The sequence below is a fragment of the Acipenser ruthenus genome, chromosome 2 (genome assembly GCF_902713425.1).
Source record: "Acipenser ruthenus chromosome 2, fAciRut3.2 maternal haplotype, whole genome shotgun sequence".
NCBI lineage: Eukaryota > Metazoa > Chordata > Actinopteri > Acipenseriformes > Acipenseridae > Acipenser > Acipenser ruthenus.
Window position 1 is genome coordinate 84011488 of NC_081190.1, and position 23807 is coordinate 84035294.

The 23807-nt window shown below is 37.0% G+C and overlaps 1 protein-coding gene across 3 annotated transcripts in view; it reads left to right on the forward strand.

Moving 5' to 3' along the window:
* Positions 1-270: 270 nt before the first annotated feature.
* Positions 271-23807, forward strand: part of LOC117409680 (bifunctional heparan sulfate N-deacetylase/N-sulfotransferase 4-like) — a 242837-nt gene continuing 219300 nt past the window's right edge. The window contains exons 1-2 of one of the 3 annotated variants that reach the window (XM_059002732.1): positions 271-619; positions 1128-1227. The gene's annotated coding sequence lies outside the window, so the exon portion shown is untranslated. The remainder of the gene's footprint in view (positions 620-1127; positions 1228-23807) is intronic. The other 2 variants (XM_034016001.3, XM_034016003.3) reach the window with 2 other exon arrangements.

Sequence of the window (23807 nt, forward strand, 5' to 3'; positions counted from 1 at the left end):
CATGTAAAGTACTCAACATTTCTTTAGAAAATCTAGTTCATGTAGAATGCTCTCAAACACCTGTATATTATTATTATTATTATTATTATTATTATTATTATTATTATTATTATTATTATTATTATTATTATGTCGTATTACTGCACCAGAGGAATTTGACGTTGTTCAGTTGTATTACCAGCTCAGACCGCTGCCAACATTAATCCAAAGAAAAGGTGCAGTGGATAAAATATGCATGCTGTATAGTGTGCATTTGTAAGGATGGCACTTCCCATTTGGAGCTGAGGTGCTGTTGCTTTGTGTTGGTTGAGCAGTGGGTCTGTGCTTATGTTCGCTGTACAGTGCAGATTGCTCTCCTTCATTCATCATGTCCTGGTGTGTTGTTTGATCATTTCCATCTCGATCTGAGTGAACGATAGCTAGTTTAATCGAAGATATCGTCAGTGAAGAAGGCTAGCTGATAAATGACTTTAGTCTCGTAAAATCAAAAAACATTGCTTTGGTCTTAGGATCATATCATGTGTCACGAATAACTCGCAGATGGCAGTGGTTGGCAGAGGACGCTGTCTGGCAGGGATGTGATTTTGTCTTTTTGTTTCCTGCGTAAGGGGGTAAAAGGGTAAGTACAGTCTGATAAACTTGAAATAATCTCAACCCGTTTAATTTAAGGGGTTGGGCTGTTAGGTGTTTTTTTTTTGACTACTTATTTGTATTATTGTGTTATGGTAGAATTTAAAATACTTTTATCTACCGTCATGACGAGTCTTATTTAAGAACTTAAAAAAACAAGTATTATTTATTTATTTTTATGTAAAGGTTCAAGATCACATAGTCGATGGGTTACTGCAGGAAGTGCTGTTCAAAATTGTTTAACACATTTTCTGATGTGGCGAGATCTAATTGTAGGCAAGCGATTGTACATCATTTTTACATTTTTTCCCCTCGAGTTTAGCATTGTTTCTTAGTTGCAGCTTTCTGCTTGTTTCAAATGGGAGTTACTAAATTAAACATGAATAAGACATCATCAATTGTGCATGCATAAAAACAATGTGAGCAGAAGGTATAAACTTTAAAGTTATTGCAACGTTGGATGCAAAAAATGAAATCCAGTGGTCATGCCATTTCAGGTATTTTTTGTAATGTTTGGTCCAGGAGGTGGCGCTGCAGTGACTGAACGGTAAGGCACCACAGAACACATGTCAACAGGAAAATCACCATCCTCATCAGGTAACTTTTTCACTTCTTAAATGGGCGAAGTTCCATAGTTTTCAGCACTTTGTATCATTGACGAAGCATGCTGTTTACAAAATGTAGCTTTAAGCAGCTACTGTCAGCGTTGTCAGTAATATTATTTGTATTTCCTGAAGTCTAATTATTATTTTTTTTTTACCTCTTTACCTACTGTTCACTTACATTATGTGATATGCTAGGATTGGCAGATGCTTGCTATTGGTACTGGTTATTGATCTGAATTAAAAAAAAAAAAAAAAAATCACTCTTTACCACATATTGTGGTGTGATAAAATAAAAGTATTTTGAAAAATTAAAATGTTGTTTCTTTTTTATATTATGGGTTCATTATACAACTTTAGATAAATTCAAACATAGTATGTACAGAGAAAGGACAATTTAGGACAGTCATTGCCAATTTAATATATGGGTTTATTTTTCTTGTCAATACATTTGACAAATAGGTACAGTGGACCCCAGTGGAAATAAGATTAAACATATTGGTTGCTCTATCTTGTTCAACTGTATTTTTTTCAGATTTACTCTATTACAGCAGAATAGAGCTGTTTGACCAAAGTAAGAAAAAGTGTGACTGAAATATGTCAACAAGTTATGTTAACATCTGTCAGCCTGTCAGTTAGGTTGCTAGATAGGAAAAAAAGACATTGTATGAAAAGCCTGTAAGGCATAATAGTATGGACTCAATTATCTGGAATGCAATTTGTCAGATGGCTTACCTTTAGCCATTGTACAATAAGTATTGTGTACATTGTTCATTGTTCATTGTTCAATATATGGTTTGGAGGAAACGCTTGATGGAAGGTGCAAATTAGATGTTCGACCCTCTGTGGATGCAATTTAATTCAATGCCAGCGTCAAGGGTTCTATTTTAAAATGTCACAAAAACAACCAGGGGAATGAAGACCCTATAGTGTGTGTGTTGAATGCAGCTAGCTATTTATTTTTCAATAAAGAATATGCGTAGTACTGGAAACTGTATATACTCTATGCTGTGAGAGGGAAAAAAAAAATTCTGTTGTTTTTGATGTTATAGTGATATAAATCTGTAATGAAATAACAATTACAGGCTTCAGCTGCATCACTTTCTATAACCTGCAGTGGTATTCCAAAATCCTGTAAGACATGATTTGGTCCTTCCACCTTCAACATCCTCCATTTCTTTCTGGTCAGTATCATCTCACAGTGGCCAACTTACTTTATAATGACTTCTCTTGGCTCAGAAAGTATCTTAACAAGACATTTGTGTAACAGATTAGCAGAAGGTTGAGGTATTTCAGATAATATCACTTTACTAATAGATGTATTTTATGTAACCAACTGTTGCCATTGCCAACCATTAATGCATTCATTTAGTTCTCCCCCAGTTTGTCCCTTAATTTATCAGCTGTGCTGTACTAACTAATAGCGCAATACCAGCAATTAATTAATCAAGTAAACCATTTTAATGCAGGCTACATTTACTTTGTTATACACGTTATCCAGGAGAGCAAATGGTAAATATCTGTGACAGCAAGAGCTGTTGTAAGGCTACAGGAACTAAGTTTCAAGGATTTAAAAACATAGTTTAAATACTGGACTTACAATATCTTAAGATACAATACTCACTTAGTACTACAGTTAAATGCTTTAGTTATCTTGAGATGTTTAATATTTTGTTAGGTGTCCATATGAAATAAATATTATTGCCAAACAAGTGTTCACATGAGTCACTAACCATCCAAATGTCTGTGATAGGAGCTATGCTGGGTCATTTTAGCTGGAAGATTTTGATATCAACATAATAAAGTAGCACTAGCAAGTCAGTAAGAATTAGCCATGGTTACTATTAACCACTCATTCTGAATGTGAATATTTCATGCCAATAAACTCAACTAGTTAAAACCAATTAATTCTAGAAAAGGAACCAGTCACTTGGGAGTTTTTCTTTTATTGATTAAACCTCTAAACCACTGGGAATCCTTTTAGTATGATTAATGCATCAAAGAGGACATGTTTCTTATGAAAGAATCTTGAAAGGATGCAGAGGTTGGACAAATCTGCCATAACACTGTCAATAGGTTTTAGGGCCACAAAGTTTCATTTTGGAGGGATACCATTTGTCAGTATGGGGAGAAAATCTATTCTACAGAATGTCCCATAGAGGCATCTCTTTTCAGACTGCTCTTTTTGAAACATCAATTATTTGTGTGCAGTACAGTATTTTATACAGAAAGACTTGCTAACTGTCAGCCATTTTTTTTAAAAGTCTGTCATATTAGCTGTTCAATTGTTGCTGAAACTTGCACCAGGGAGTTTTTTGGTATGAGACATTTAATTGCATTCCCTAAAAGTAGCCCTAGTTGAAAGGATACAAGATTCCTAAAACTGTTTAAACCTGCTACTACTAGCAGCAATATGAGGTTATATGCTGCTTTTTACAGTACCTTTAGGAAAAGAAGGCTGTAAAAAGATATTCAATTACATTGCATTTTAGTCCACTCATACTGCTGCAATCTGTATGCTTTTAATGAAGCTGATTGGATCTGATATAATATTGTGCTTGTGTGGACAAAAAGCAGTGGCTCTATATCTACCAATTTGGCTGTTTCTATAGTGAAAGCTGGATCTTGCTATTTGAAAATGTCATTTTTTCATTAACTGTTCAGGAAATGTATACATTAAAAATAAGTTATTCTTCTGTACAAGAGCGATTTTATATGTGCATTCTCACGATCTACTCAACAGACATCTCCTTGTCTTTTCTTGGATAGACCATTAAAGAACAAAGCAAAAAGTAGAACACAACACAGGACAGACTGGAGCTGTGATAAGATAGTACAATTGTGTGAGAAAGCATGTCTTTTGGCATTTGTCTTGAAGCTGTTTAAAGTGGTTACATGATCAGTTTAGATTCTAAGGCATCAGTTAAGTACAGTACTTGCATTTGAAATGAATAAGTATACACAGGAAGTTTAAGGAATGTTTACAAATGCAGGTTTGCTGTGATAACATAACTCCAGTCACGTTAAATAATGCAGCCTGATGCTTAGCTATGTACAGTAAATAACACTTCTATAGATTAGCTTTGAAATTATTGTTTTTTAAAGCACTGTGGTTTGGGAGGTCATTCTAATAGTCTCAACTCTGAATACATTCACTCTTAATTAAGCTTTCACTAATCTAGGGCTTTGCCATTACTTTCTGCATATTAATTCATTTTTCTTATGTATGGAGTATTTACATGCAAGTCTAGTGATATTGCACTTGAGACATAACATTAATACCCTCAGAAAAATAACAATCCCATCTTTATCCCTACATTTTGTATAATTAATGAAGAAAGGCGGAAATTCTTAATTGCTAAAGCTTGACGGACTCCATATTCTCAAACGACTTATTAGTAAAACCTGAGATGTGAATGGTTATAGTCTTGGGGGTTATATTGTCTGTTGTCGTCTTGGATATTGCTTTACTGAAAGGTAAAAGGCAGCATTTGCTGCAAGGGCAGTATCTTTAGCATGGGCACTACTATGCAATACTGTATATTTGACAATGACTGCAAATAGCTAAGTTATAATGGATCTTGATAAATGTACTGTTGTAAATGTTAAGTACTTCAATATTAAATGCTTGTATACTCTAAAGCAAAACAGAAACATTCTCAGAACATGGTTCTCTACCTGTTTCTTACAATAAGACATATTTTAAAGACCAAGTTTCGTTTTTAATAAGTTATTTTAAGATAAGCCGAAGTGATCTGCGATTTTGGAAACAAGTTTAGTTTTGCTGGCAAACATTAAACTTTAAAGCTTCAGTGTCCAATGCACAACCACATCATAAAAAAAACACTAAAATAAAAGTCACTACATTTAAAAAATATATAAACACATGACATTTTCGGACCACTAAAATAAAGGGCTTGACATAATCTTTGCAAGTAAGAAATTGCAGTGTCCAGTGTAAACTGTTCAATACAAAAAAATGGTCCCTGAGTTACAAGCTCTTGCAGTGTCTAAAACCAAAAATTATGGATTGTAGCGTAACAACAGTAAAGCGCAATCAGTCAGACTGCAGAGTCTGTATCATTTGATCCGAAACCACCGAACTCCACGTCTTTATTATCTGAACCGAAGAGAACCTTAACCCTAACCCTAACCCAGCTAATTCAATGCACAGACCAACTACTTCTAGGCAGTTTTTTCTATTCACGGGAGCTGCGATATTTCCCCTAAAAACCGGAAATTAATCAGCTAAAAGTTGGGGTGGGTTGATCGTTCACACCAGGGCGTTGACTTGGTAGAATCCGGTAATAAAATACTATCCAAGGTTTACCCATTCATCAACTCTTTTCCACCTCAGTTTCTAGTTTTGGACAATTTTATAGCTAGGTGGGCCTAGGCTGTAAAATGGCTTGTCTTTGCCACACAGAAAGCTGTAGCATGAGATGAGATTCCTGGGAATGCTCATGCGAAAATCGATGTAGTAAGGAATCCCAAAAATGTGAAAAATTGTGCTTTCCTGTCCCCGAGTCGTCATCAACTTGTCCATGCTGCCACCATAAGGCAAATATTAAGCAATCACATTGCAAAGGTTTTCCAAGACCTTTGTGTTAAAATGGAAAGAACCCTGAGTGGTAAATGATAGGTCCCTAGACTCTGGACCCAGGGTTAATGGAGGCTCTGCTTTATGGTTTTGCCTTAGTGTCCTAAGATCAACTTGTTCTACTTTAGTGTGCTTCTGAATCCCCACAACTATAATGCCTTTCCCAATATTATTGATAGAAATGGTTTTGAGCTGAAAAAAATAACATCTGCTAAGTGCATTTGTTTTGATAGCTGGGGGAGTAATGCGACTGGTCACCCTGTGCTTCAGCAAAAGAAAAAAAATGTGAAGAGGAACTTAAAATTCTAAGGTTATTTATAAACTCTGGTGTTCCTTTTAGATTCAAGACAATTAAGCAGATTGTGAGACGTGATAAATAATGTTTATAAATTGTTGACACTGACACTGTCATAAATTGTAATATTTCTAAACATCAGCCGGTCATGTATGCCACATGGAAGGATTTATGGCAACCTCGATCCCTGCAGCACATCCTTTAATGAATGACCTTGCTTTGCAGAGCAAAGAGCTTTGTTTTTACTATCGGATAAAATATTTACTGCTTTTGACTTGCGCGTGACAAAACAAGACCTCACAGCATACACAGTCTTTGAAGCGGCAACTGCTTTGTTCATGCTGCAATCATGTTCAGTTTTTAAGTTTGACTCTTTAAACTGAGAAGAAGTACAACCAAACTACAAATCCTGTCCTGCACAAAACAAGCAAGCTAATACTGACAATATAGAACGTATGTTAATACTCACCAATTGTAGTGCAATAAAAAGAATGAAAGGAAAAAACAAACAAACAATGAATCTTACAGTTTTAATTTAGGCAAATTAGGTAACCATTAATGGGTAAAATAAAATCCACTGATCTTATTTACTTTTTTATACATTTTTAATAACATTGAAAGCCTGTTTTTTCTACCAAGTTTTAAATGCCAAATTTAAATCTCGCTTACCCACATACCAATTAGTCAGACCTCCATTTAACAAACCTCCTTGATTTTTTTGAGGATTCAACATTGACAATGGATAATTGCAAAGCATATGACATGGTTTATTTAGACTTCCAGTCCCATATAAAAGATTAATTCTCAAACTGAACGCAGTAGGGATTCAAGGAAATGCATGCATATGGATTAGGGAGTGGTTAACATGTAGAAAAACAGAAAGTTCTGATTAGAGGAGACACCTCAAAATGGAGCAAGGTAACCAGTGGAGTACCACAGTGATCAGTATTAGGACCTCTGCTCTTCCTAATCTACAATAATGATTTATATTCTGGTATAGTAAGCAAACTTGTTAAATTTGCAGATGACACAGAAATAGGAGGAGTGGCAAACACTGTTGCAGCAGCAAAGGTCATTCAAAATGATCAAGACAGCATTCAGAACTGGGCAGACACATGGCAAATTACATTTAATAGAGAAAGGTGTAAGGTACTGCACTCAGGCAATAAAAATGTGCATTATAAATATCATATGGGAGATACTGAAATTGAAGGAATCCATGAAAAAGACCTAGGAGTTTATGTTGACTCAGAAATGTCTTCATCTAGACAATGTGGGGAAGCTATAAAAAAGGCCAACAAGATGCTCGGATATATTGTGAAAAGTGTTGAATTTAAATCAAGGGAAGTAGTGTTAAAACTTTACAATGCATTAGTAAGACCTCATCTAGAATATTGTGTTCAGTTCTGGTCACCTTGTTACAAAAAAGATATTGCTGCTCTAGAAAGAGTGCAAAGAAGAGCGACCAGAATTATCCCGGGTTTAAAAGGCATGTCATATGCAGACAGGCTAAAAGAATTTAATCTATTCAGTCTTTAACAAAGAAGACTACACGGTGATCTGATTCAAGAAGCTGCTTGATGAGGTTCTGGGATCAACAAGCTACTAACAACCAAACGAGCAAGATGGGCCGAATCGTCTCCTCTCGTTTGTAAGCTTTCTTATGTTCTTAAATAATATTCCAAAACCAAAATGCGAAAGCAAAAAGGAAAATAAAACACAATAACAAAACTACAAACAAAAGTTGCTGCTTCTTGCAGAGTCTCGCAGCCACCGCTATTCAGTGTGGCTCGGGTCTCAGTTACACTTTGCTGTTCTCTCACTATCACTCACAGGGTTGCCCAGACTTCCCCAGCTAAACTGTTAATGTCCCACTCAGGTATGTAATAATTATGAAACAATATGTAGCGGCTGTCTTCCTCAGCCGGGCTTGCTTCCCCTTTTCTCATTCCAGACACTGGCGATCTGTTTTTATGTTGTGTACTCCAGGTTTCCAAACCCAGCTCCCGCTGTCGTTTCTCCTAGAAGGGCGAGAGCGAAGGAACAGCAAAGAGTAATTTTTATTGGTCGATCGACACCCCAAGACCCGCCTCCGGACCACTCAGAGAGAGGGAGACACGACACACCCTCACCCAACCTCGCTGTGTCATTGCTATGATTGACAGGCAGATCCTACGAGGCTCCCTACCTCCCTCTGCAGTGTGCATGATACCCAACACAGGTCTCCCCTATCACAGAGAACAATACAGAGTAAGCAGCTATGTCAGGCTCCGTGCTGGAATAATAAGACATACAAATGACACCCCGCTAAGGTTATCCTGCAGTTTAATGAGTGACACAGAATTCACAACTTCAAACAAAGTATTTGTGGGTACAATTAAAAAAACTGTAATGAGAAGGCCAGGATAAAACACAACATCATCCCACAATAACAAAAAAGAAACATTCAAATAATTAGACATTCTGATGCCCTAAAACCTGACACAGCTACTAGTCTTGTTGGTAAAGTTTGGTTCGATGTCTAGTTACATTTTTGGACACAGAGGAAAAGAAAGAAACGGACAACTAAGAGGATTTCTTTATTATAAACACAGATGAAAATGGAGCTACTTATGCCACCATGACCTTTAATGAAAGTACAAAAAAATCACAAAAATCTAGAAGAAACGAACAAAGAATCTCACCACGGATTCATGTTTGAAGAGCTCGTAAACCGCTTGTGACCCATAGCTTCACTGGAAAACTTCTGAAAAATCCACCTGCGTTTTATCCTCATCCCAACAAAGCAAAACAAAGTACCTTCAGTACGGTATCCACTAGGACCAATGGGAGTGAATTAACTGGCAGCAATGTTACCCAGAATATACAGGAAGGCACATTTATACCTGAAAAAAGAAACAAGGACCAGGGGTCACTAATGGAGGCACTTTTTTCCACAGAGAATTGTGAGGTTCTGGAACCATCTCCCCAGTAATGTTGTTGAAGCTGACACCCTGGGATCCTTCAAGAAGCTGATTGATGAGATTCTGGGATCAATAAGCTACTAACAACCAAAACGAGCAAGATAGGCTGAATGGCCTCCTCTCGTTTGTAAACTTTCTTATGTTCTTATTTCTGAAGTCAAGCCAATCACCTTTTTTCAGCTGTTGATCCTAAGCAATTGATGTCGATTTTCCTCCATAACCTGCAGGACTGCATAGTCCAGTGCAACACTCCCTGTGGGCCCCCGGCCTAAGTCAGCAACTGAGTACAAACAGGTTCTTGCCACGCTTGCATGACACCTTTCACTCCAAGAAGCTTTTACTAGTTAAGCAACTGGGGACTCCTACATTCTGGGCTAAGTGGCCCAGATCAAAAGACCTAAAAACAGACAAAAGAAAAATTGTTAGGTTTATTGTAACCAATCATATCCTGTGCATCAGGCATTACCTGTCATCACACCTTATGGTCGCCATGGTCATATATCTAGCAGGTAATGACTGCTGCATTAGACATTCATGCTTAAATTGCATTATTAATGTATTCATGATATCAGTAATGTAATTCAGGAATTGTATTTTATGATATCATAAATATAAAGAAATTAGGGCTGTCACTCGATTAAAATTTTTGATCGGTTAATCGGTAGATTCATCCCTGCACATTTTTAATAAAGGTAATGATCTTATAGTGGCTGTCCTGCATAGTAATACATAAAAAAAATCAACAGAATCTAAAATAACATCAGCCCAATGGGAATTAGGTCATTTTAAAAGTGTTTTTATTTTAGTAAATGTAACACATTTTCACAGAACTACGTCAATCCATGTAAGTTTAATTGCAAAATATAATGCACAAGAACTGAGAATGGATTTGTTTTTGTCTTTGATGCAAACATACTGTATATAACACTCATGGCTCCTCATGAACAACCTTTATTTTATTTATTTTTTACATTATATTTAGGGCTTCCAGGTTTTTTTGGGCTTAAAAAAAAACACTTTTCAGGAACATGAAACAGGTAAACATTGGTTAAAACAACTCTCCTACCCACAATATAAACTAGTAAAAATTGGTATACATAAACAACTTGAACAGTAATGTAATATTAACAGTACTAACATATATAAAACAAAACATTATAGTCGCAGCATGTGACACTAGTAAAAGACATTTAGTCGCCTTAAACCATGCCAGGCCTAATGAAGAAATCGTGAAAAATAAATGCTGCATTGCACAGTGAACTACGTTGAAATGAACTTTGTACGTCCAAATTAAACATAAAAACTCCCTTTTCAGCAACACAGTTTTAAAATGAATAAAGTCTGCTTTGATTGTAGTAAATGCAGACATATTTTTCCAAGCTGGCAGCAGACATTGAGGGTCGGTCTGGACATTAGAAAATATAAGAAGTGCGTGTGTAGCAACAACAAACCAGATCCGAACTGACGCGGGAAGCCTTCTCACACACAGTCTTTCTCAGTGGGGGATGTTGGCAAATGGAGTTCAAAATGCCCAGCCAAAAAAAAAAAACAAAAAACTGCACGATTAAATTGTAAAAAAAAAATGAATCTGCGATTAACTATTTATTTGATAATCAATCCGATTAATCTGTTAATTGGAGCAGCCCTAAAAGAAATACATTGCCAATATCAGAAATTAAATGTTTGATGTAAAAATGCATTCATTTTTATATTTTTTATATCAATGTACAAATGTATCACACTATATAAAACAATATCGGATCTACTTCTTTATATGGCTTGCCTTACAATGCCTTTTTTAATGACGATTGCGATTCTTTAGGGATTTTTATCCACAAGTCCTTCCTTAATCATTCAACATCTGGGAGAAGGCTACCACAGTCATTTCACTCCCCACCACTCTTACTGGGTTTGGAGTTTGTGTGTTTAATCTTCTCAATGTCATATTGCATGTGCTTCTGAGTATATAAAAGTATTGCAAGAACAAGGAAATCAAGAAAGTGGTTGAGCAGGGCCTTTTATTTGAAATACACAGAATACTGCTTCCACATTACATTCAGAAGATTGTATGTAGATATTCTCTGCAAAATGATTGGGTGTAAAATGACTTTGGTAGCATTTCCCAGCTTCTGAAATGACCCAGTAACAGTTAGCATTGATAATGTTATTAAAATCATTGTTTTAATGGGCCAATTACAAATTTAACAGCATTACAGTATGTTTTGTTTGTACACATATGTGTATGATATATTTTGCTTGCAGGGCTAAAATTGTTCATAGGGCTCTAGTCAACTACAGAATGGATTAATGCTCCTGGATGTTTCTAATTATACAGCTAATAGGAAGAAAATGTGATTGCAAAATTAAATCAGTCATTAAAATTTCACTTCCAGCTATTACTAACTTTGTGCCCTGCTTTGTGTTAAATAGATTGAAAGAAAAAAAAAATACCTTTCTAAGTATAGTACTAACCTGTTAAGATTAAATTACATCCTGGGCAACCTGAGGGTTTTCTTTCATCAGTGGATATATTAGATAAGGATCTCAGTAATTAACTGATCAGGAAACGTAATGGGGAGATTTGCAATTTAGAGCAGGACACATAGGACTGCATGCAAAAAACCTTATCAGCTCATTTTGTTTTTGCACTTTAATGAGATTTGTATATGTGGTTTAGCATGGAGCTACAAAAATAATGCAAAAGATCATTTGCATAACTTGCACCTGAGTTATACAATTTTAGCCGTGCTGAATATTTTTAGCACTTGCACGTGATTTATATACCTGTTTTAGCGTGGTGGTACTTAGAAATAACAGTGGGCTATTCTTTTTTTTTTTTAACCATGCAGCTAAAGAAAAACATGCAAAAAACAATTAGCATGTTTGGCACCTGATTTCTTTAAATCCTTTAGATTTAAAACCTCCTTCAAGTAAGTAGTACAAAAATCTAAAAACATTATAAATCCATTGGTTTACTTCTTTGCTGAATTTATACAATTCATCTATGTATCAGTAATGCATTTTCACAGTTAATGGTGTAGATATGTATGTAATAATCAGAATATCTGATATTACTAGTCAGTCCCTGAGTCTATGGTTAAACAAACCACAGCAGCAGTCGGGTTACCAGACATCCCAGGAAAACTGGGATTGCTCCAGTTTTCAGCCTTAATTTTTGTCCCAGTAAGAAACAGTAAAATTGTGAAATCATCCCGGATTTGCTATTTTGTATTCACATTTTTTGTTATGAGTACAATACGGTAGCAGTGTTGCTCAGCAAGTTGACAGCACAGTAATGTATTATTTTAAAATAAAACAAATAATCTTATGGATTACTTATTAACTCTGATTATGTGTTTAATAATTAATATTCTTTTTAACTTCCTGGACCATGGATTCTTTTTTGTATTGTTTTATTTTTATCTTGAAAGTGCCACCAGCCAACTTAGCCTTTTAAGATAGCCCTGACTGTGTTATGGTTAACACAACCATTTATAACAGACTTAATAATAATACAATAATAATAATATAATATGTTTGTACATTTAACATGTTTTGGTCAGATGACAAAGAAAGAAAACAATTAATTGGTATGATCTGCAATAAATACATCTACTATATAGTCATTTTAATTGTTTTAGAGTTGCTACAGCATCAATGAATTGAAGAAAAAAAATGTCTCCTGTTTTTTTACTCAGGAAATCAATCAATCAATCAATCAATCAATCAATCTTTATTTTATATAATGCCTTTCATAGTGGACCACCATCACAAAGCACTTTACAAGATGCAGTAACAAGAACATCCTTAATTCTTTAAATACAGAGAAATGCATAATACATGATATACAGTAAAAAATGCATTACATGATCGTAGCATAATACATGAAATAGTAGCAACAACACAGCAGCTAATAGCAGATCTCAGGCTTAAAGAGCATGGAAAGCAAGAGAGAACAGGTGGGTCTTGAGAGTTGATTTAAAGCGAGCGACTGTGGGAGCATCACGCACCAAAGCTGGGAGAGAGTTCCAGTCGCAGCGGCATTCTGGACTAGCTGCAGTCGGTTTATGGTGCGTGCCGGGAGACCACCATATAGAGAGTTGCAGTAGTCGCGTCGAGAAGGAAGATTTGACCACGGAGGAGATTAAATCTGGTAAGCCAAAACAGGAGTTAATAGTCCTTTTAACTTTTCCCACAGCATTTACCTTATCTGCAATGTCTTGTCAAATGTGTTTCCTTAGGGCAACAGATGAACATTTCCACCCAAAACAACTTAATGTATCTTCTTCTGTTACTTTGTTTCTTATTACATGAAGCTCATCAAAGCAACATGTTGGTTGATGTTGCCTCTCCATTTCCTTTGACATGATTCTGGTTTGATGTCAGTTTTGTGTATTTATTTATTTATGAATCGGTAGGAAAACCAACTGTGCTAAATTAGGCTAGTGCTAAATAAATAGCCTTATGCTAAAAAAAAATCTTTATGACTATGGTCCATAGTGTTTTATATCTATGATTTTTATCGTCATGTGTTATTAATTTCTTTCTTCTAGAGTCTGCTTGTGAATAGTAATAATCAACATGCTTGAATGTTTTAAGGTAGGTGAATGCAGCGACCATAATAGTTGAAATAAGAATATTCCATTAAATTACTGGTAATCAGTGATTCATGCTGTTTTTATAATGGTGCAGCTTATCCCCACAATGTCAATGATGATAGCCCTTCAGTGGTCTCCGTATCATTGCAATCAGCAGTTAATAAAACACCTAACATCTTCAAGAATTTCAGGGACTTGATATCCTGATTAAAATGTTTTGTATATAAGGATTTATAATTGCATCCTGGGGTCACTAATTATTATTTTTTTTTAATTAACATGCTGTTTGTGTATATTGCTGTGACATAGTTGGCATGTATGAATATTTCAGTCTTTTGCAGAAATTAGAACTTTCTGCAATAATATAAAATGGTGCTGTAATTAGAGGGTAGCAATGGCACCCAGTAGGTTTCTAATATGAGAGATTGGAAATAATAATCCACAAGTGAGCCACAAGATATAGATTAGAAACAGATGGTAGTGTTGGTATAGATGATAGTCAGTATCATTTTTTTGTTTGTTTGTTTTCTTTACTGCTTTGATCTAACCCTCACGTTGTGTGCATAACACTGTAATTATCACTGGCACTACTGGAAAAAAAAGTGACACAGCACTTTCTGACCAGAGACGTTTTGTGTCAGTTTAGCTGCTGTTGAAGTTGCTCTCCCTGAATGCAAATGTGGGATTAAACAGTATTCTGACAGGCCTATTTGGAGGGGAAAGCGTGATACGACTGTCAGACTGGTTGCTTGTGTGATTTTATATTGCATTCTAGGCAGTCAGTGGTGTGCTGTTGAGTATAAATTACCTTTTTTATGTCCATCTATCTTTGTATTGAATGCTGTACACTCTCATAATATTTACCACACTATATTGTGTGATAGTTTTCTAAGCAATAAATTGCCGCTAATCTAGAGCAAGGTGCTCTCTGAACATACAGTGCCTTGCGAAAGTATTCGGCCCCCTTGAACTTTGCGACCTTTTGCCACATTTCAGGCTTCAAACATAAAGATATGAAACTGTATTTTTTTGTGAAGAATCAACAACAAGTGGGACACAATCATGAAGTGGAACGAAATTTATTGGATATTTCAAACTTTTTTAACAAATAAAAAACTGAAAAATTGGGCGTGCAAAATTATTCAGCCCCTTTACTTTCAGTGCAGCAAACTCTCTCCAGAAGTTCAGTGAGGATCTCTGAATGATCCAATGTTGACCTAAATGACTAATGATGATAAATAGAATCCACCTGTGTGTAATCAAGTCTCCGTATAAATGCACCTGCACTGTGATAGTCTCAGAGGTCCGTTTAAAGCGCAGACAGCATCATGAAGAACAAGGAACACACCAGGCAGGTCCGAGACTGTTGTGGAGAAGTTTAAAGCCGGATTTGGATACAAAAAGATTTCCCAAGCTTTAAACATCCCAAGGAGCACTGTGCAAGCGATAATACTGAAATGGAAGGAGTATCAGACCACTGCAAATCTACCAAGACCTGGCCGTCCCTCTAAACTTTCAGCTCATACAAGGAGAAGACTGATCAGAGATGCAGCCAAGAGGCCCATGATCACTCTGGATGAACTGCACAGATCTACAGCTGAGGTGGGAGACTCTGTCCATAGGACAACAATCAGTCGTATACTGCACAAATCTGTGCATTTATGGAAGAGTGGCAAGAAGAAAGCCATTTTTTAAAGATATCCATAAAAAGTGTCGTTTACAGTTTGCCACAAGCCACCTGGGAGACACACCAAACATGTGGAAGAAGGTGCTCTGGTCAGATGAAACCAAAATCGAACTTTTTGGCAACAATGCAAAACGTTATGTTTGGCATAAAAGCAACACAGCTCATCACCCTGAACACACCACACCCACTGTCAAACATGGTGGTGGCAGCATCATGGTTTGGGCCTGCTTTTCTTCAGCAGGGACAGGGAAGATGGTTAAAATTGATGGGAAGATGGATGGAGCCAAATACAGGACCATTCTGGAAGAAAACCTGATGGAGTCTGCAAAAGACCTGAGACTGGGACGGAGATTTGTCTTCCAACAAGACAATGATCCAAAACATAAAGCAAAATCTACAATGGAATGGTTCACAAATAAACATATCCAGGTGTTAGAATGGCCAAGTCAAAGTCCAGACCTGAATCCAATCGAGAATCTGTGGAAAGAACTGAAAACTGCTGTTCACAAATGCTCTCCATCCAACCTCACTGAGCTCGAGCTGTTTTGCAAGGAGGAATGGGCAAAAATTTCAGTCTCTCGATGTGCAAAACTGATAGAGACATACCCCAAGCGACTTACAGCTGTAATCGCAGCAAAAGGTGGCGCTACAAAGTATTAACTTAAGGGGGCTGAATAATTTTGCACGCCCAATTTTTCAGTTTTTTATTTGTTAAAAAAGTTTGAAATATCCAATAAATTTCGTTCCACTTCATGATTGTGTCCCACTTGTTGTTGATTCTTCACAAAAAATTACAGTTTCATATCTTTATGTTTGAAGCCTGAAATGTGGCAAAAGGTCGCAAAGTTCAAGGGGGCCGAATACTTTCGCAAGGCACTGTACATTGACAGATATTTTTTTGTTTTTTGATAATGTTTAAAATGATGAATTATTACAATTGCAGGAATTCTGTGGAAACAGTAGGTCCCTGCTATCAAAGTAAAACAATATTGATTGTGTCTGTAACACAAGCAAGAAATACGCTTCAGTGTAGTGTATCATAAGTCACAACCTATGTTAGGGGTTTTTTTTTTTCATTGACGGTCCAAAATTCTTGATTATCAAAATCAAGGTTTGGAGAAACATTTTCACACTGGCTCCTACCTACAAACAAATACATACTGTATCTACACAAATATATATACTACACATGTTGTTTTTCACATGCGTTCTTCACGTGGTTTTTCGGAATACATTTTTACAGTCTCCCTTCCATGATGTCTTGTTATTGTTTGTGTTCTGTGCCAAAAGCACAGAATTATATAACTATTGTTAGATGTTTCTGTGCTATCAAACCCTCACATTATGTTCCACCATTGCAAAAATAAAGCAAAGTGTAGCAAACCAAACTGATAACTGCAAAATTATTGTGCTTTCTATTTTAACTGAATTAAAGAAACAGCTTTAAAAAAAAGTAATTATATATTCAGAAGAATCACTTCGATCACAAAAGGCTGACAATTGTATCACCGTTACATCAGCATATGCATTGATCAGCTTTGCATGCAGCACAGTTGATGCATCATGAATTGATGATATCAGATTTGGGGTTTAAATCTGTAGTGAATGGAGTTCAATTCATTGAATAACACAAATACACATGGACTTGTATGTGTTATTAAAAAGGGCATTATATCATATCTTAAAAAAACATTGGCTTGAAAATGCTCCTTAATGAAAATGAGCTTTGTAGTGCCCCAGTTGTTTTCTTTGTTGATTTTCCAAACCATACGTAAGATATGAAAATGCTATCTTAATTGCTAAGGACAGCTGTTTTGTTAACCATAGAGAAGGGGTAGGTTGACGCTTGCAAACAGGCTACAGCAGCCAACACACACGACTGCATTTCCACTTTCATTATAGCTGCAAATACTGTTGTAGTATTTTTTGTTTAATGTGTAGCACACGCTGTGTATCTACTCCTTACTATCACAGCGATTTCTGCTGTACCCTCCCATACCAAACTCTCCGGAGACCTACGTCTCAAAAATTCACAGCCTTTCCAGTGTGAATGCAAGCAAAGCATAGACTGGCATATGACATTGTGGTCTGTTCAAAATGTACTGATGGTCCGGCTGTTGACTACCCCCGACCTACATGAATACATGTAGCTGTCAGCAAAAGCTAATATTGCAGCGGAGCCTTTAGTGGTGAGAATCTTTTTTTTTTTATAACAAGTGTACAGTTTAGGCTTTATTAATTTATTAAAGGAAAGAAGGTTCAAAAGTGTGCAGGTACTGTCACATATTTTTGACAGAAAAAAACAAACGGCCAAGCATTTTGGAAAGTAACCGAAAACAATAATTTCATACAGTATATAAAAAGCAAAAGCCTTTAAAAAAAAAAAAAAAAAAATATATATATATATATATATATATATATATATATATATATATATATATATATAATTTATTTTTTTCCATAAAACTCGAAAATAGCTAAAAGTAAGTAAGCACCGAAAATTGAAATTAATAAAAACCGAAAAACAAGCTAGAATATTTTAGTTATTTGTATGTATGGTGTTAAAGATCCAATAGGCTCTTACTAACTCCCTCTCACTTTTTACTTGGGGTAGTAGTCTATCCAGATATATGGATATAGCCTGTATAACAACCACTCTACTGCACTGGCTCCACTAAACAGCAGGGACCTACTGTACATGGCAGGTGAAGCAGTGCTTTGAGACAAGAGTCAATAATATATTTTGTAATATAAAATAGTTTTTTATATTTTGGGGGAAATATATTTTCAGCACCTTTGAGAGAACACAAAGTCTTAAAGTTTTCAGCATAAGTATACAATGGTTTAGTAAGAACGATGGTTTTAATGAAAAATCTACTAGAATAACACATAAAATATTAAAGAAAGGCAAGGGGTATTTCATATTTTTAATATTGTACAATAGTTCTATATACACAATTAATGAGAAAAATATCATGGGTAATATAGTTTTTGAATAACTTAGCCACCAAAAATAGTTTGCACTGATTAAAAAAAAAATGAAGCACACTATTACCTTGTTTCTATGGACAGCCAACTCGAGTCGACTCGAGTGTGCCCAATTTGGTCTGAATTCTCCCAGAGCTCGAGTTGGTGAAAAGGGAGGGGTTTACATGCTTTTCTGAGTTACTCGAGTTATCACTTGAGTTGGGCAGAAAATACTTACGAGTTAAAGGTCAAGACGTGCATTCGCTGCAGACGGTATTACAGTCAAATTGTCAATGATTTAAAAGATAAATCCATCTAGATATTTTTTTTGCATTTGTTTCAAGCAGTACATATACCTCTGGAAGACTGGTTTGCAGAACAGGGAAAGAAGCGCTGGACAAGGGAAATTATGTGTCCGATGTCAAGTTGGATATGAGAATGGCAGTGATGAAGCCAATTTGCCTAAAAACATTAAAAGTAGACCGGACATTTCCATCAAATGATTTAAAAAATCTGGAATTGATCTGATGCGATCAGAAACCTAGAGGCACTGGAAACTGCACCTGTTACTGTAGTAGGACTGTTCTTTTTTACGTTAAATTTTTTTTTTACGTTAATCCCATTTTACAAGGGTTTAATTAAGTAACAGCCAAATGCATTGCATTTTTCTTGGTGACTGTGCTAAGTGAAAAATGGCAATTCAAAAACCGTCAAAATCCCCCAAAGTAGCAAAGCCACCAACTTTAATACCAGCCGAAATGTCCCATTATACGGCATGTTCCCGCCCCCTACAACATTTTTGATTGACATTTAGTGATGTAATTTCCTCCCAGCCAGAATTCAGACTTTAGAATTCAGGCCAACCTGAGGAGTGGAATCGGACCCGAGAATCTGGGCCCCTGCCTGAATTGGGAGCCAAATAGAGTAATTTCAAAACATGGAAACAGAGGTGTGGGGAGGCAATTTGAGCACGTACCCGGGTTATGTGGTTCATGGAAACGTGGTATATCAGTACAGTTTTGAACAGCCAGATTCTAAATGTTTGTTTGAGCCCAATAATTAGATTTTTTTTTGTTTGCCTGAAATTGTGAAGAAAATAAGACCTTCATTCCCAGTTTCCATTAGGGAAGACTCTCCATTTAACCTTAGTGTTGTCAGGCTCTAATAAAAGTAATACCTCCTGACAGTTGTAGGGCTAGAATAGATACAAGAATGTAACTACTGCAGGAAACACTGTTAAGCACTCTTCTGGTTAAAGGCAGCACATTGAGACATTTCAAATGTAAGACCTTTAGTTTGTGAGTTCATGATTAAGGCTATGATTGTGTTACTCAGGTCAGGAAAATCGTGAATTTGAATAACGTCTTGGAAATGAAATGGATGTAAAAACACATTTAATTAGGCACTTTATTTAATTTAAAAAATGCAGAATGTCGTGCACTGAATATACTAATCTTCAAGTATCTGTAAATTGTTTGGTTGTGTATGCACACAGCATTTACGTGTAGCTATGTAGGTCAGCGAATGAGATAGCTGAGCGAGCAAGCATGTAAATGGGGGACACCTAAAATACTAAAAAAAGGCAGAAGAACAAATGTATCAGAGAACATACGTTTACCAACTTACAGAGGCTTTCTTTACAACATGCTATTTCAGAATCGTGGAAAACTCTAAGCATGGTTCATACTCTAAACATGTCCAGGAGCGTCATTTGCTGTGGGGGGCAGTTGCCTTGGTTTGCCCCGCCCCCACCCTAAACGATCTACATGGCATTATGTTTTCCACTTTTTTACCCCCTTTTATTTTATTCGTGATTATCTGAGTAAACATATTATTTAAAACTTTCCTACAAATTTCTACTTTCGACATGCACAGAATTGTGGTGCTTATTTGGCAGTTTATGTTTGACGATGTTGACAAAGCGCAGCACACTACCTCGTTGTAAACCGGCACAATTACTGCCAGTTTTTAATACTCATTCATGATGCTATTTGGGACAGAGAATGTTCAATGTTAACACCTTTGCCCCCCCAGATTTTTTCTGAAATGAAGCCCCTGCTTCTGTTGCAGGTGATTGAAAATTGAAAGAAAAGAAATTAAGGACCATAGCTTTTTGGCGCATTGTGGTGTCATTGTATTATCACTATAGTTGTTTAATTCACTTTTATTCAACTTATCTAGCACCTGAAAATGAGAGATTGCACCTCTGCAGTAGATGCCATTTTGACAATTTAGCAACTTTTGTTGTGGTTGGCATGTAAGTGAATATAAAAATGATAGAAATGCATAGTTACTGCATCTGATACTTTACTGTTTAATTTTTGTTTGTTGGATTATTAAAAATGTATTATTATTGGAAATTTGCCTGCAGTTTCAATCACGGAGTTTCCTTGCGGGTCAATTTACACGTGAAATGGCAATGCGCATGCACGTTTGGGAGATTTACTTGTGTAAATCAGGTTTGTGGCCGAAAAAAACGGCCAAAATGGGGTATAGGGTAAATCTCATTTACTTGTGTAAATGACGAAACACACGGGAAAAACCACACCCAGTTTCACATGCTGTGTCTGGTCTGTCATGTTGTATATCTCTTGTGGGTTTACAGTTCTGTATAAAACCACTTACCATGAACTGCGTTATGCCGTTGTTATAGTATTAAAGCAGCTGTGTGAGAATACCCTTGCTGTAAAAACTATGCTAAAGTTAAACAGTGAGCTGCTTAAATGTCTAACTGAATTAATTTCCATCCTTTTTTTGATCCCAGCTATGTCCAAAGACAACGCGTGTCTGCCCTCCACGTTAATAAATATAGTTGGTGAACTGGATGTCATGAGCCAGCTCGATCGCCCAAAACAGCACAACAACATCCAACAAGTTGTTGATGCCCTCTCAGAATTGACCAAATAAAATTGTAAATGAACGTATTGATTGTGTTTTATTTGTTTGCATCATTAATATTTAACACAAGAGTAAATCCAACACAACTTAAAAGAAAGGAGAGAATCTCTGACAGCACGAGCCTCCTCAGATTGCTGCTGTTCAGTTGAAACTGGCGGCTGAGGTGACCTTCACAATTGCCAAGTCTGCTTTATAATAAGCAGGATTTGGCTTTTGGTTTACATTTGCATAAACACCCATACTCTAGCATGGGTTTGCTTGTTTTGGGCTTCTTTTGAAAGGCAGTGCCGCTTTTTTTTCTTGTGAGACTTGGCAACACTGGTGACCTTCCCCGTCTGTCTCACAGGCAGCAACTGATTCCACCTCATTTTATTGGTGACAAGAGTTTGTGCAGGATATACAGCAGGCAGTGGCAATTTTGGGAACGAACCAGTGCTGCACTTCAGTCAATTTCATCAGTATCCGCCACCTCCCTTTCAAGTGCACTATCCATATTTGCCCAAGCGTGGTGTTGAATGCTTCCTCAGCAGCTGTCAGCCGTCCGGACGGGTAGGGTTTCTAAGCCAGGGTAGTATACAGAGCATCACCTGATCCACTATATGCTGTATTGCCTGAATCAAAGGGAAATATATATATATACAATTTGGGCAAGAGCAGTAAAACACATTATTAATCAGCCAGGCACAAAGTATTTTGCTTTATTACAGCAGCTTAGATTCACTCGTGTACCAGTTCTCTGTGCATGGAAACCACATTTTCACAAAATTTCACTAGTAATCTTCAAAAACAGCAGGAGTACTTTACGCATAGCTAATTTAAATATTAACCCCCACCTTTCCCATTCATTTGCACAACGTCGGGTGAAACACCCAGTTTACTCGAGTAAAGACACCCTGGGCAAGAGTAAACAGAGTTCACTAGTTTTTTTATATTTTTAAATGTTGATAAATTTAGCTCAAAAGCAGTTCAATCCATCAACGCTCCATTGACTCAATAGAAAAACTTTGCCCGAGCTCTCGTTATAGCCATCATTAGATAGAAAGAAGGTTGCTTGTATCTACAGTCAAAGTGAGTTCCAGTATCACAGAAGTGCATCTAGTCTGCTGTTCTACCTGCGTACTAAACATGCTTTCACTTCTCAAAATACACTTTGTAGCTGTTCTTCTGCTACAGACAACAACAAATGAACCCTTCAGTTTTGACAGAGTACTCTTTTAGAAATTCAGGGTGGCTGCAAGCCCTTGAATCAAGCCAAGTACAATACTATAACCAGTGCTGTGGCAAGGTGGATTGTAGCTTTTTTCTTTCAATGACCACATTTATTTGTAAACAATATTATTTGCAATTATGGAGGATATAACCGTTACTCCGTGAATGTTTTGTTTTATTCAGTCAATTTCAACAGTATTCATAAAAGAGAATTTTATTATTATTATTATTATTATTATTATTATTACTATTATTATTATTATTATTTAAACGACAATGAAAAACGATAGGTTGCGGATGCAACCCCGGTTCCCTGAAAGAGAAAATAACCATCAACATGAGATATTGCCGTCAGGCAGCACCGGTAGGCTGAGCTTTTATAGCAAAGCTGCCGATAGGCCCCCACGCCAGCTGCAGTGTAAGCCCGCCCCCCTGGGAGCTTACTTAACTGCGCGCGCGGGGATGCACTTCCTCTTTTGCTCTTCAGGCCGTGAAGGCTACCAGAGCGACCTCGCAGCTTGATGGTTATTTTCTCTTTCAGGGAACCGGGGTTGCATCCGCAACCTATCGTTCCCTTTCAAGTCGAAAATAACCATCAACATGGGATACAGTGTACCCTAGCTGTCGCGAGGGAGGATTCTCGGCAGTAGGACAGACTTACGTCATAACGCAACTGCGTAGGCAGTACATCTAGGCATATGCGGAGCTGCGCCTCAGCGTCTATGCTCGTAATGACACCCGTCTAAAAGGTGGAACAGTCAACACCATGCTATCAACCACTCTATACGTCCGCATCCTGAGGCGTCGTAGAGTGTAAAACAGATGCTCCAAACAGTGGAGCAGAGGAATCCAGTACATTTAACCTGTAAAACCTCATGAAAGTATGCGGCGTAGCCCAACTGGCTGCCGCGCAAATATCAGACACCGGCACCCCTCGAAAGAGGGCCCAGGATGTCGCCATACCCCTGGTAGAATGCGCCTTCAACTGCCCTGGTGGTGGAAGGCCTGCAGATTCATACGCTAATTTAATAGCATCCACTATCCAGTGGGAAAGGCGCTGTTTAGACAGCGACTGACCCAAAGATCTAGAACCATGGCATATGAACAACTGTTCTGTCTGCCTCACAGTCTTTGTACGGTCAATATAACACCTCACGGGGCAGAGCATGTGTAACCGCTCTTCCTCTGGGGAAGAAAAAGGAGGAGGATGGAACGCCATCAACTCGACTGACTGGTTCATGTGGAACGGGGATATAACCTTTGGTAAAAAGGCCGGATTAGGGCGCATGGAGACCTTAGAACCGTCTCCTGCAAAATGAGTACAAGAAGGATGCACTGAAAGTGCATGTAACTCGCTC